Genomic DNA, 14,267 nt, shown 5'->3' on the forward strand with positions numbered 1-14,267 from the left:
AAACACAGACAAGTCCCAGAAGTCTGTGTTTAGAAGTTTTAACCAGACTACTGAAGCAGGTATTCGTTTACAGGACTAAACCTCTATTGTTAAGTTATAATTTTACCGATTTTAAGATTCACTATTGACAATGAATCAGAATCAGCATTTAGAACAAAATGAAAATCTGTGACAGAATGGCAGAGTTAGGTGGTTTTTTGTTTTTGGGAAATGATGGTCCAGCTGATGCATTGAAAACCAAATAATCACTTTATCACAACTTATGAAATTAAAAAATCTATCAATTATAAAGTGTAAAAGCACTTCACATCGATTAAGATACTTTTCTAATGTGAAAACTCAGATTATTCTAGCGAGCACGCTCCCATTTCCGTAAAAGTTGGGAGGGTGGAGATTTAGAATAATTGGTTCTAAATTTACAAACTCCAGCCCAGACCAAAATTGTCAATAAACATAGGGTGGAATTGTCCCAGATTTTACACTGTGCGGTAGCGGGTGGGAAAAGAACGTTTTGCCTGCTGGCTGCAATGGCGGCTTTTCACACTGTATCGTCCCAATCCCGCCTCATTAATCATACATTCCTAGGAAACACGCTGTTTCGCTGGCGGGCGGTGTCTAATTCGCCCGCCACGCCATCACCTCGCTGCTTCCTCACACTGGGCGCCATATTAAAAGTGCAGCCGTGTGCACACCTCTTAGTGTTTCCATCCAGGACTGCTGCACAGAAGACATGGCCCCAAAAGGCAAGAAGACTGCAGCCCCACAATTTAGTGACGCTTCTCTGGAGCACTTTTTGGATGCCGTGCAGCCTCACCGTGATGTCCTCTGCCCCCAATCTGGCCGAGGAGGGGTAGCAACATCACCAATTTGGCTTGGGAGGTGGGGGCAGTGGCGATCAGAGCCAATGTCCTGCAAAAGAGGACAACCACCCAGTGCCAAAGTGCATTCACAAACCCATCACACATCCACAGGGATCTCACTCACTGCCGGTTCAAGGGACATCACCATTCACTCTCTCACACACACCTTCATTGTCCTCATCCCGTCCATGGGACCACTCAACACCCTCACACACCAGGCATTCTTATCATCTGGCCTGGAAGGTGTCCTGCTTACACTCTCTCCATCTGTATTCATGCAGGGCAAGCTGGCACACAACAAAAGGGAGAGGCTGCAGACCGGTGGAGGAATGCCTGAAATCAAGTTCATTACAGAGGGCCTAGAGTCGTCCAGCTGGTTGGCGAGGATCTGGACTGTTCCTGTGCTGACGGTGAGGTCGGCAGTGTTCAACCAAGTGAGGATCCAGCAGTGCAACATCCATCAGACAACCATGCTGTGGTGTCCTGTTTCGCAGGCCACTACCATGCATTAATTATCTCTCCTGGCTGGGAAACAGCCGAGGGAGTCCATGACCCAGGTCTTCGACTCAAGCCGCAAAGACACCTCAGAAGAGGAATCTGTTGAAACCCTCATTGAAGACTCATCACAGCGCTTACCCACACCCACCACCAGTACAGAGACACACACCTCAGTGGGACCTAGCTTTACAGCAGCCTGGGGTCACAACCTGGCGAGCACATCGCACTGTCTGATCCATGGCAGGCGGGAGCAGGTGCTTCCTAGGTTCCGGCACTTGGAGGGCAGCTGGAGACCAGAAATCTGCTGAGTCCGAGTCAGATGGCGAGCCTCTGAACTCGGTCATACCTCAGTTGCTGGAGCTACAAAGGCAAGCTCGGGAACATCAGGAAGGGATGTCCGCTGCACTCCTCAGATTGCAAGGCACAATGGAGGAGTCCGTCTGCCGTCATGCCAATGCACTGAGGTCAGCACTGGTAGGACAGCAGCTGACATGGAGACCTTAGTCCAGGACATTAGTCCTGCACTGCTGCGCGGGCTGAACTCCATCACTGACACCATAGTTGACCTCCAACAGTGTCAACATGAGAGGGGTGCAGGGCAGCTCAATCTCACTCTAGTTTCCTCTTCTCCTCAGGGGCCCTTGAGCACCCATAGGGAGGAGGATCAGCAGTTGCACATGCTGGGACCATCCACCCAGGTGACTCTGGGAGTATCCAGCTCATCCAAATCCCTTCTTCCTGTGACCTCAGCTGCTCCAGCACCACAGGCAGAGGGGGTGCCACTGCCACACTGCAGGACTTCAAAAGCAGGCCGGGTCCCTCCAGGTCTCAGCCCTCCTGAGGACGCCTGCCAAGGTTGTTATAGACAGGGCGTTGCACTCAGCAGGCTGCCTCCACCTCCGCTGTGGATGTCCGGGGAGCACCAAGACGTAGCGGCAGGGTTAGGAAAGTTAAGAAAATGCCGTCGCACAGCCTGGGCATGGGTGTTAATCACTTGTACATAATGTTCACTATTGTAAATAACCTCCAAAAATGTTTCCTTGCCTATGGCTCCTTGTTCTGATGAGCAGTGTTCATGTCACTCAGATGTGAAACCTTGGTCCCTGCACAAGATAAAGGCAGGTTCCTCAGTCCAGGGCCTCTTCCCTGTGCTTTGTGCAACTTTCCCAGCACACTGATGGTGCGCTTTCACTGACACTGGTCACATCAGTCATGCTGCTCCTCGATGGGGCTTATCATTGCTGCCAGAATGTCCTGGGCTGGCGATACAGAGCTCCCTCATTCTCTCTGTGCTCTCAGCATCTTTGAGGTGCAGCTGCCCCCCCATCTCATCAGCATCTGTGTCTGGTGACAGTGGGATCCTGAAGGTTCAGTGCACGAAGGGTGCCATAGGATCTAGAGAAGTTAAAGTTTCCCCGCTGCATCTCCATGATATGACCCTGTTCACAGAGTGCAAGCAAGCTGCCATCAGCCAGAAAGGAGTCAGACATTCACACAAGCTATGTGAGGATCTACCGAGTGTCCCCACTGCATGTCGTCATCATCCTCCTGGAATGTAGGGACAATGGGCATCCACTGCATCTCCCTGACAGGAGACTTATCACAGAGGGTATGTGAGCTGCCATCAGCCAGAGAGAAGTCAAATGTTCACAGATGTAATGTGAGGATCTATGGTGTCTCCTCACTGCATGTCATCATCATCATCATCCTCCATGAATCTAGCAGCGAATGAGGGCCTCCTGAGCACGCCTGCCTCATCTGGCCAGTGTGAAGGCCTCATCCCCGACAACCTCGCCCTCGAGGACCTCCTCACCCTCATCCCTGTTGACATCCTCCTCATTGGAGGAGATGTGCAGTTCCCCCTCCTCAGCCAGCTCCTCTCCCCGTTGCCGCGCAAGATTGTGAAGGGCGCAGCAGGTGACGACAATGCGTGACACCCTGTGCGGACTGTATTGCAGGGTTCCACCAGACCAGTCCAGGCTCCGAAGCCTCATTTTCAACATTGCAATGGTTTGCTCCACTGAGTTGCAAGTTGCATGAGGCTCATTATACTGTCGCTCTGCTGCAGTCTGAGGCCGCTGCACGGGTGTCATCAGGCACAGCCTCTGCAGGTAGCCCTTGTCCTCGAGGAGCCATCCCTGTAGCCTCTGTGGACTCTGAAAGACGTCAGGGATCTGAGACGTACTGAGAACGTAGACACTCCCTGGAAATCATGCGCAGACCTGCAGGATGCGTCTGTGGTGGTCGCACACCAACTGAACATTCAGCAAGTGGAAGCCCTTGCAGTTGATGTAGTTAACCGCTTATTGCCGTAGAAATCTGAGCGGCCCATGAGTGCAGTCGATCGCACTCTACATCTGTCGGAAACCTGAGATCTGGACAAGTCCCAGCGTTTTTGCATCCTGGCTTTCCTGATCCCAGGCAAAACGCACAAAGTTGTGTGCTTTCGCAAAGATGGCACCCCTGACCTCATGGATGCATTTGTGTGTGAATGCTTGTGATATCCCACAGAGGTCTCCTGTGGAGCCCTGAAAAGAGCTACTGGCATAAAAATTGAGCACAGCAGTCACTTTCACGGCCGTGGATGCCCTCCATGCCCCGTGGCGCCAAACCTTGCAGCACATGGCAAATGTCATCGGCCAGTTCCCTGTACATGTGCAGTCTTCGGCTGCACTGGTTCTTGGTCACCTGCAGGAATGAGAAGTGCCATCTATAGACCCTGGGTCTAGCTAGGCGCCGACCATTGATGGCTCGCTGTGGCTCTTCAGTGACATTCGTTGGAGCCCCAACTGCCCCTTCTTCCACAGGGTGCTGCTCCTCCCTCTGCCCAACCAGGCGCCTCTGTCGCTCTCTTCTCCTTTGTCTCCATTCTCTGTAAGCCATGAGGCATACAGCTAGGTCACCAGGCTGCATGCTCCAGATGTACACCTCCTGCAGGATGAAAGAGAGAGATGCATGGGTTAGCTTGGACATACTATGAAATTCTATTGGTTAAGTCTTAACGTATTCAGGAGAGTGCTGGCCACCATTTGGATGGTCAGAGATTAGTGCGCTGCATGGCTGCCTGAGACCCCACCCACCTCTGCCCCACTCCACCTGACCGATTGGCAGCAGCTTTGCCCACTGGACTGCATGCTGTGCTCTCAGCTCAGGCACAGGCATTCTCCTAACCCGCGCTGCAAGGCTGCATGTTAGCTTGAACCATGGAGGAGGCTGGTCCAAACCTCAATGAAGACATTGCAAGGGGCTGTGAGCACCTCCACCAGTGACTGCTCCATGGCCAACTTTCGCAAGGAGATTGTACAACGTGCCCAGTCATCCAATTGTTGTCTCAGCTGCAGAGGAATGGTCACTTTATACAAGGTTTCCCTAATGCGTGGCCACTTCCCTCCCCACCACCCCCCAGCACCTGCTTGTGCACTACCATCAACTGCTGTGCAGCTCTTGCTCCCCGCTACAACTTGCCTCAACAGCAGTGCAGTCCTTGCCCCGGCATTGCACTGCCAGCCAGCTGGGAAAATGCGACTTGCCTGTGCCCTCACCTGAATGCCCGGCGCCTCAGCCTTGAGGTCCAACAGGCGACCCTCACGAGCGCTGCACAACGATACTGTGCACTCACCTCTGAGTTCCCCTCGAAGTGCAGCCCGCCATGGGCACGCCTTATAAACGCTGTTGTGAAACATGCCGACATGCCCGGATGATACAGCGTGGGGGTGATGGTTCTGGTTAGCAGGGCTTATAATGATATGCAGATGCATTACAATGAAGTTCCTGATGTGTGGCGGAGGGAAAAGAGTCCCGCCATTGACAGGCGGAGTGGATGATTGCAAACTGGTTTCACAACGCCATGAAACCGGGTTTTGGCCTTCCTGCCATATTGTCCAGTCATGCCGCCAAGCACGCCCACTGCCAATGGGAGCAGGCCATAGACTTTGCTCCCACTTTTGCTGTTTAATTTTTTTTTAAAATCTTTTTTTCCATGTAATATATTAATTCTTACTACAGAGAACATTTTAATTGTCAAGGAAAATAATTGCTTTCTGAATGGCCAAATAGGGGTTTGTTTTCAATGAAATCAAGCAAAAGTCCCCTCCTTTTATAGTTAAAAAAAAGGTACAATGCCCATGTTCATTGTAGACTCCAAAATATTGGGAAAATATGATAAAATGTCAAATTACGCTTCTCTGGAGAAGCGTGCTCCCAGGTTTTCCTCAAAAATAAATTGTACATTTCAAAACTTAAGACTTTCATGCCCTTATATTTTTGTTTAATACAAGTGAAGGAGCATTTAAAGCTCACGTTTCTGTGTCTCACTGCACCTTTAGTCTGAATACTTGTTTTGAGTTTTCAAGATTGACATGTCTGCGTGTATCTAGAGTGCAAGTGCAACATTCATTATTGAATAAAGAGCAATCAACTGGGAAGGTTCTGTTTTAATAATACTGAACCATCGTTTACTGATTCCTGTGTGCTATGTAACGATCGAATGCTCTGAGATTGATCAAGGCTAGATCTTAATTGGGTAGTCTGGATTGAGTGGAGACTGCAGGGTGTGCTTTTTTTTTTAGAATACTTCCTGCTGGGTTATGCATGACAGAGGTATGAATTTTCATCATTGCCTCCTGCCTCAAACCTAATGAAATAGCGCAGAGATCATAAGCTTGGTCATGTTTGCTTTTTCTGCTTATCAAAGGTGGATTGGTTTTCATCGCCATATTTCAAGGGGCAACCATTTCTAATTAATTTTAAATGTCAGCGTCTTTCCATAATGTCATAATGCTTTGATATTTAACCACATAAGTGGAGTTTCATTATTTCCACTGTTGTGAATTAAACAAGAGAAAGTGATAGTGCTTTGCTGGTCAGAAAATTAAATAGGGCTTTAGTTTCATGGGCTTAAATTATCCAGCTATCAGAAAATTATATCTTATTTTTAATGATGCTTACTCTTCTATTCAATAATCCATTCTCTTTTAAAAAGGACCGCCAGTATACATGTTTTTGAATTTGTCATTTTAAGTTCTAATAATTGCAATTGAAAGCCACATTGTGGTGTGAAATTTTAAGAACAAGAAGTGTAGGACTTAAATTTCCTGGCCTCCCACTCCAGTGGTTGATGTCTGGTCGGGCAGGACTTTTGGTAGTCCATGGCAATGCACACTGACCCCATCTTAAAACAGCTTATTTGACTTATTTGAATATCAGTGGGTGGAACACAAAATGAGAGCCCCATCAGCAATCATAGAATGGTTGTAGCACAAAGGAGGCCATTTGGCCTGAAGTGTCGATGTTGGCTCTCTGCAAGTGCAACTCACTTAGTCCCACTATCCTGCCTATTTCCCCTGTGGCCCTGCAATTTTTTTCCTCTTCAGGTAATTATCCAATTCCCTTTTGAAAGCTATGATTGAATCTTCCTCCACCACTCTCTCAGGCAGTGCATTCCAGATCCTACCCACTGGCTGCGATTGGGGGTTTTCCCTCATGTCACTGTTGCTTCTTTTGCTAATCACTTTAAATCAGTGTCCTCTAGTTCTCGACCCTTTTGCCAATTGGAACAGTTACTCCCAATCTACTCTGCACAGGTCCCTCATGATTTTGAACACTTCTATCAAATCTCCTCTTAATTTTCTCTTCTTCAAGATGAACAGCCACAGCTTTTTCAATCTAGGCACCTAACGAAAGTTCCTCATCCCTGAAACCATTCTCATAAATCTTTTCTGCATTCTCTCTAATGCCCTCACATCTTTCTTGAAGTGTGGTACCCAGAATTGGACACATTAATAGGATATTAATGTCCAGAGACTCCTGGCAACCTCAGGGACAGGAACAAGAATCATATTTAAAAGTGTGGCAATATGAAAGGGGATAGAGCTCTGGAAGAAATGCAGATTCATGACCAAAAAAGGACATTGGTATCTCTTCTTGTTGGTACAACTACTTCAGTATAACTGGTCCACTGCCATCCCTGATCCTCTCTCGCTAACTGTGTGTTGTCTGTAAGCAATATACACTTAAGAAGAGGTAAGCAACTGCTTGAGCATCTTAAAAGGCAAGCTTTGCCCAGCTCATTTCCATCCCCATGACAGGCTTTTGCAAAGTAACATCCATGCTGCTTCCACTAGCAGTAATCTTACAAGCTGAATTTTGAATTGCATTGTGTGCCCCATTGCAATTCTGCTTTAAAGCTTCTGTTGTTTGGAAGCATGATGTGAATTAGGGTAAATATTCTCTATGTGCTTTGTACAGTAGTTCTCAAGGTGCAGGAGATAAATATTTAGATTTACTCATGTCACCTTTGGATGTAGAGGAGGCATGTGGGTACACTTATCTTAGCACTTCTCCTGATGCCAATTCTATTGATGCCAACTGAACATTTTATGTGTTTTCTCCCAGGTACAACAGATCTTGAAGATTGCAACCACTTAAGGCTGAACTTTCTGAGCCTCTGGCGGTGGGCGTGGTAGATGGAATGTGCGGAAAATATGGCATTACCTGCATCACAACGGCGTGTAGGCAGGTCGCGATCGTCCACACAACCCGCCGACAGCGGGCGGGGTTTCCCGCCGTCAGTCAGCAGGGAGCTAATTGTAATACATTAGCATATAATTAAAAGGTCATCCTGCCAGGCTCTTGGAGCCCCGTTGTATCGTCCGTCCACATCGGCGGGAAAGCATGGCGACGTGTTTCACAACAACACGCAGACGATGTGCACTTGGTGGCCTTCGCTTTGGTGGAACTGAGGTGAGTGAGCAGAAGCGTTCTCCACAGCTCGTCTGATGCTTACAGGCCTCAGGGGCACCGGGGGGCAGGGGAAACTGATGCCTGGCCCCGCAGGCGACTGCTGAGGGGAGGAGATGGTGTCCGAGGGCAAGTGCTGGTCAGCTTCGGAGGTGACTGCTGGTGGGTGGAGTTGGGGAGGGGGGTGGGCGGTCAAGTGCTGCCCTGGCGCTGCATCCCGCACACAGGCAATCAAGGTGGGGGGCAGGGTAAGCGAGGGAAGTGGCCACGCATTAGGGACACCTGTTATAAACTGGCCATGCTTCTGCAGCTAAGACAGATCAGGTACCCTGGCGGAACGGAGGAGGTCATTCATCCATTTGCAGCACTGGGTGACTGTCTCCCTCTGCAGGGCATTCGCGCTGACCACCGCTGTCACTGCCTCCCAAGCTTGGTTGGTGACATTACTACCCATCCTGCGGCTAGAGCGGGGGGTAGAGGACATCCCATCGGGCCTCCACGGTATCCAGAAGTCGCTCGAGGGACTGTCGTTGAAGCGGGGGGTTGCAGTCTTTTTTCCTTTGCTGGCCATGTCTCCCAGGCAACGGTGGTGAGCAGGTGGCGATGAGCGTTTTGCTGGTGGCTGCCTTTTAAAGATGGCGGCTGCCGTGATGCAACAGCAGGGTGATGGCGTGCAGGGGAATGAGAGTCCACCCGCCACGGAAACGGCGTGTTTCCTGAGAATGCATAAATAATGAGGTGGGCTCGGGAAGATACGGCGTGAAAACCCATCATTTTCATTGGCGGGTAGGACTCCATTTTACTCGCCCGCTACCACACTAAGTGCAATTCTGGGAGAATTCTGCTGTTACTCGTTATCTTCCACCCAAATGGCTTGGACCTTTGCTTTAAAAGATCACTAATTTTTGATTCCAAGCAGATCCATTGAACTTTGTAGGGGGACCTCCTAGGACTTGTTACTAAATAAGGTAGCTTTTCCACAACCCTCAGTGCTTACTCTTATTGGACACTATCTCACAGTTAGTGCACTCCTCCGGAACTAATTGACATGAAGGCCTGGTTTTCTGTTTCTATTCTCCGTTCTCAAGGGGCATATCAGAATTAAGAGGAGGGCCCACTTCGTGATATTCAATGAAGTCAGCGCTCTGTGCTGTCAGCACATACGCCATGCAGCAAATAAGTGCAGCCCCGAATTTAGTGTTCCTGCTGGTCGTCGATAGATTTCCAAAGCACTGTCAGAGCTCATACTAAATATTACACGAATGGGTTCAGTTTAATTCTGTCGATCATACTTCTTGACCATAATAGTATTTAATATCGATGTCCTAATATGACATTGAAACTCCTGCTGCCATGCGCATATGTGTGAGCTTTGAATTGGGGATTGGTTATATGGTCTTAACAGCTAAATGGACAGGCACTGCTTGGAGTCATTTCTAGGCTCAACTCCTCCTGATGCCACATCACCACTGTTGGTTTGAGATAAGGTACTGGAGTGCTGCTGGCATCTATAAACTGCATCATGACAAATGTAGAAAATGGAAGAAAAACTGGTGGGCGGGGGAAGCAGAACTTTGTTTGAAGTCTTAAAAGTAGCGTTGCACACGAGGAGGCTTTGTGCAGCCTCAAACATCTGCACATTTACAGTTGGTTAGGGATTTGAAAAATAAATATCCTAGCTCAGTTGTCAAAATCCCAAGACTACTGATATGACCATGTGAGTCTAGTTTATATTTTTAAGCAGCATGAGCAAATAGCTATGAAATCCTTGAAGAACATTAGCAGTGACAACAGCCATAATGCTGTAACATCAGGTCACAGCAGGGCCCATCTTCCCGAACAGTGCAGAATTTGAAGAAGATAGCAATTACAAGACTAAAAGTTCAAGTGATTAGTTTAATTGGCAGTAAAAGGACCCCTGGAAACCATATGTGATTTCTCGATTTTTCACTTCAGCAGGTCTTTGGCTGTTTCACCAATCTCTTGTTTCTCTGTTACAAGTGAGACAGACATCAGGTACAGGTGTTCAGAGTGATCTCACAAGAGGAAGACGGGATTTCACGGTCCCTTGTGAGATTTAAAACATCAGCTGAACCTTCAGCATTGAGCTATTAATGCTGTTGCAAGCCCAAGTGCATTTTAATAACCCAGCGATGAATGTTGATGGGTCGTGGAGCGTAGTCAGTTCACAGCAGTCTCTGTCTGTCATCCTGTCTCAAAGGATCTGAGAAGGAGACACTCCTGGGAGTCTAAATCACCAAGCTGTAAATTATTATCCTTTATCTCCTACTTACTAAGTTCATTTCTTGCGGCTAACATTTAATAGGGAGTCTTTATCACAGCCATTACATGAACATTTTTGGAACTATCTGCAATTTACATATTCAGAAACATGGGTTATAAGACCATGTTATGAGCAGAAAAATACTGACTTTGCTTTGTGTTTTTTTCTTAGCTTGTGAATTGGCATCAAGGTGGAAAATGTATTCTTATGATAATAGAATTGAGAAAGCGTGTATATTAATGAATTACACTGCTCTTGCTTTCCTTTGATGTTTCTACTTTAAGAATGGATTACAAAGTTAATTTGGGCCTTTGTGGAAAGCATGATTGCATGAATCTCTTGAAGAGGGTGATGCACGAGATTGATACCTGCCAAGCCAGCTTTGCCTTTTGTAGTTTAGCTCATTGTGAATTAATTGCTAATATTAGTGGAATATATTGCACTGTAGCCTTTGAGATTATTGACTCACTCTTGCATTGCAAATTTGGTCCAATAATTCCTACTTAATTATAAAATGGCATGGATGTGTCGGTATTATTCAAAATACAAACAGAAGGGAGTTAGTGCAGCCAAGTTTCTTTATGGAAGATTGTCAATGAGTTAAGGTTTATATGAGGATGATTAACAGTTAAAAGAATACTCACGGGAACATGCAATGAAAGAAGGAATGACATAAGAAAATGCTTCTAATCCCATCAAATCATTCCTTGCATGGTTTCCATAAAATTTCCCCGTAAGAAAAAGGAACAACATTTTGTAAGGGTAACGGGGTTAAGACCTCACACTCTATGAGCAGAATCATCCTAGATTTGCACTAAGTGCAGTAGCGGGTGAGAAAAAGGATGTTTTACCTGCTGGCCACAATGGTGTCTTTTCACGCCGTATTGTCCCATTCTCAGCATGTCCTGCCTCATTAATAATTCATTCCCGGGAAACACGCCGGGTGGCTAATGGGGTGGCTTCTGATTCACTCGCCCTGCTGTCACCTCAGGCCTTCAGTAAACCGGGCGCCATAGTTAAAGGCCATCCCTGCACAGAGCTAGCATTCTTTAAGGGATCGGAAACTGTTAGGAATTGATGGCTGCCAAAAAAATGCTGCCCCCAAATTTAGTGATGCCTCCCTCGAATGCCGACTGGACACAGTGGAGGCCTGCTGCGATGTCCTCTACCCCTGCTCTAGATGAAGGAAAGCAAGCAAGGTCACCAATCCAGCATGGGTGGCAGTGGCAGCGGTAGCTAGTGCCAATGCCCTGCAGAAGAGGACAGACACCCAGTGCCGAAAGAGTGTGAATGATTTCTTCCGTTCCACCAGGGTAAGTCACTCTTCTCAACACTCTCAACTTACACACTCTCAAACCCATCGCACATCCACATCCAACTGGTTCACTGCCAATTCAAGGGACATCACCATTCACTCTCTCTCTCACACACCTTCACTTGCCTTGCGGATCATGTCCTCATCCCATCCATGGCACCACTCACCACCCACACATATGCCAGGCATTCTTGTTATCTGGCCTGGAAGGCATCCTGTATTCATCCATCTGTCTTCATGCAGAGCAAGGTGGCACACAACAAAAGGGAGAAGTCGCAGACTGGTGGAGGAATGCCTGAAATCAAGGTCCTCACGGACTTTGAAAATAGAGTCTTCCAGCTGGCCAGCGATGACCTGGACTGTTCCTGTGCTGACGGTGAGGTCGACGGTGCTCAACCAAGTGAGGATCCAGCAGTGCAACATCCATCAGGCGACTATGCTGTGCGTGAGTTCCCCTGTTCCGCAGTCCCCTTCCATGCACCAATTATCTCTCCTTGCTCTCGCAGGCACATCTGGGAAGCTGCCAAGAGGTCCACGACCCAGGTCCTTTTCTCAATTTCTGAAGAAACCTCGGAAGAAGAATCTGATGACACCTTAATTGAAGATCCATCACAGCGCTCACCCACATCCTCCACCAGTGCAAAGACACACACCTCAGTGAGACCAAGCTCTAGAGTAGCCCCAGGGTCACAATCTGGTGAGCACATCGCACTGTCTGACCCACAGCAGGTGGCAGCAGGGACTTCCCAGGTGTCTGGCTCTCGGGGGACTGCTGGAGACCAGAAATCTGCTGAGTCTGAGTTCGCTGAGGAGCCTCTGGATTCGGTTCTTCCTCAATTGCTGGAGCTGCAAAGGCAGAACATTAGGAAGGGGTATCCGCTGCGCTCCTCAGAATGCAAGGCATGATGGAGGAGCCCGTCCGCCTTCAAAGTGAGGTGATAGCGCCGGCATGCCAAAGCATCGAGGTCAACACTGGTAGGCTGGGGGGTTGCCATGGATTCCCTGGTCCAGGACAATGGTCCTCCACTGCTGTATGGGCTGAACTCTATCGCTGATTGTTGATCTCCAACAGTCTCAAAGCAAGAGGAGTGCAGGGCAGTTTGATCTCACTCCAGCTCCCCCTTCTCCTCAAGGAGTCAGCCAGGGACCCTCGGGCACCCATATGGAGGAGGATCAGCAGGTGCATACCCCAGGGCCATCCAACCACTTCACTCTGGGAGTGTCCGGCCCATCCAAACCCCCTCTTCCTGTGACCTCAGCAGCTTCAGCTTCACAGGCCGAGGAGGGTGCCACTGCCACAGCAGGACCCCGAAAGCAGGCCATTGCCCTCCAGGCCTCAGCCCTCCAGAGGACGCCCGACAAGATCATCACAGACAGGGCGTCACAGTCAGCAGGCTGCCTCCACCTCCACTGTGGATGTCCGGGGAGCACCAAGACGTAGCGGCAGGGTTAGGAAGTTAAGAAGATGTAGTTCCACAGCCTGGGTGTGGGTGTTAATCACTTGCACATAATGTTCACTATTGTAACTAAACTCCCAGGAATGTCTCCTTGCCTATGGCTCCTTGTTCTGATGAGCAGTGTTTGTGTCACTCAGATGTGAAACATTGGTCCCTGCACAAGGTAAAGGCAGGTTTCTCAGTCCAGGGCCTCTTCCCTGTGCTTTGTGCAACTTTCCCAGCACACTGATGGTGCACCTTCACTGACACTGGTCACATCAGTCATACCTGCATCTCGATGGGGCTTATCATTGCTGCCAGAATGTTCTGGGCCGGTGATACAGAGCTCCCTCATTCTCTCTGTGCTCTCAGCATCTTTGAGGTGTGGCTGTCCCCCCTAATCTCAGCAGCATCTGTGTCTGGTGACAATTGGTCCTGTAGGTTCAGCTCACAAAGGGAGCCATAGGACCAGGAGAAGTTAAAGTTTCCCTACTGCATCTCCATGATATGACCCTGTTCACAGAGCAGAAACAAGCTGGCATCAGCCAGACAGGAGTCAGACATTCACATAAGCTATATGAGGATCTATGGAGTATCCCCACTGCACGTCATCATCATTCTCCTGGAATGTAGGAATTATGGGCCTCCACTGCATCTCCATGACTGGAGCCTTATCACAGAGGGTATGTGCACTATCATCAGCCAGATAGGAGTCAAACATTCACAGGTGCAATGTGAGGATCTATGGCGTCTCCTCACTGCATGTCGTCATCATCATCATCAACCTCCATGAATCCGGCAGCTATAAGGGCCTCCCAAATGTGCCTGCCTCATCTGGCCAGTGCGATGACCTCATTGCCGTCATCCTCGCCTTTGAAAACCTCATCACCCTCACCCCTGGCGACATCCTCCTTAACAGAGGAAGCGTTCACTTCCTCCATCTCCACTCCCTGTTGCAGCGCCAAGTTGTGAAGTACATAGCAGGCAACGACGATGTGTGACACCCTCTGTGGACTGTACTGCAGGGCTCCACCAGACTGGTCCAGGTATTGGAACCTCATTTTCAACATCCCGATGGTTTGCTCCACCAAAGTGCGAGTTGCAGCATAAGCCTCGTTGTACCTTCTCTCTGCTAC

This window comes from Cetorhinus maximus, chromosome 11, assembly GCF_964194155.1.
Source record: "Cetorhinus maximus chromosome 11, sCetMax3.hap1.1, whole genome shotgun sequence".
In the NCBI taxonomy this organism is placed as follows: Eukaryota; Metazoa; Chordata; class Chondrichthyes; order Lamniformes; family Cetorhinidae; genus Cetorhinus; species Cetorhinus maximus.